Below are 1408 nucleotides of genomic sequence, written 5' to 3' on the forward strand. Positions count from 1 at the left end.
GGTGGGCGGGACCGCCTCGTGGGTGACCCGCCCCCAGCTGCCGACGCGGCTCGCCATTGGGCGAAGGCGCTGACGCACGAGCTGCTGGCCACGTGGTGGTGTTTTCATCGCCAGCGCCTCCCCGCGAAGTCGGGGTAGGAAAGAGCGAGCGCAGCGGGTGACCGTCTGGCTGCCGTCCGGCGTCTGCGTCGCGGACGCCGCGAAGGGGACAGGCTGACGCGCTCGCTCGCACCCCACCCTAACCCCGGGCGTGTGTAACTCTTGGTCCATTAACGTAACCGAGCCTAGTAGCTGCGTCGGACGCCACAGCCCCACCCTTTTGTGGAGTCTGCAAGCTACTTTGAGAAGTGTCTAGGCTGGGGGTGCTAAGGCAGACAGGTGGGAAGTTACCTTGCTCATGGCCCTGCCTGTGGGGGACTCTTCCGACATGCCCCGCTTTGCAGTAACTATACTCTCTATTTCAATTCTTAAGACTACGCGAGGACAGTATAATTATGCCCGATTTACATCGAACTGCTAAATAATCTGTGTGAGGTGACACCATGGGCGGTAGAAAGTGAATTTGTCTCATTTCAAGACCCATGCGCCAAAGCCTCTGATAGCTAGTGTTTGGCAAAATCGATCTGGCCGGAAGCTAAAAAAATTAATTAAAAAGTATATATATAATGGTATGTTTATGGATGGGAAGAGAGCACCGTCCCAAACTTACATAATTCGAGATGAATCCTGGCAGAGGACCCCCTTCCCAAGGTAGGTAACACGTTGCCAAGTACAAATACCATCAACATACTTAGTGTCAGTAGCTCTGCTTGAGGGCCACTGATTCACTTCAAGCTTTTCTGGTTGGATTTCTGGTTTTGGTTTTCTGAAATGCAAATGCAACAGTTTCTTCTCTCAGTTTTATTGTTTTTTTTTTTTTTCTTCCACCGATGTAAAAATAGTTCTGCTCCTACATCCACAGATGTCCATGGCTCTTTATTTGGCTGTCAGGTGTTGTCTAAGCCATAGCAAGTAAAAAGGGCTGCTGTTTGGTTACTTTAAATGCACTGTCTTTGTAACCTTTTAGATCAAATGTGCTTCCTATCTTCTTGTTTGGCTTTGCTAGTTTGTGTAGAAAACCAAGAGATCTGGCATGCGAAGTCCCAGGTTGTTGGCAAAATTGTAATAGAGGGCCAAGAGAACTTTTAAAGTAGAAGCTGTTATTGTTGAACTCCACCATATTAGTGGGGTAGAGTTGAGAACTGCTAGCTTTGAGCAGAAGTGTTTCATGATAAAAAGCTGTGTTTTAGGCAGATAAACATGGCAAGGGTGTGCGGTATAGATTAGAAGAGGGGAAAGTTTAGACTAATATAAAATTCTAGGAGTGAAGGGCTAGATTGTTGCATGCCAGCAAAACCAGAAAGAGAGG

The sequence above is a fragment of the Condylura cristata genome, unplaced genomic scaffold (assembly GCF_000260355.1).
Source record: "Condylura cristata isolate star-nosed mole 26May11 unplaced genomic scaffold, ConCri1.0 scaffold00038, whole genome shotgun sequence".
NCBI classification, from domain to species: Eukaryota; Metazoa; Chordata; class Mammalia; order Eulipotyphla; family Talpidae; genus Condylura; species Condylura cristata.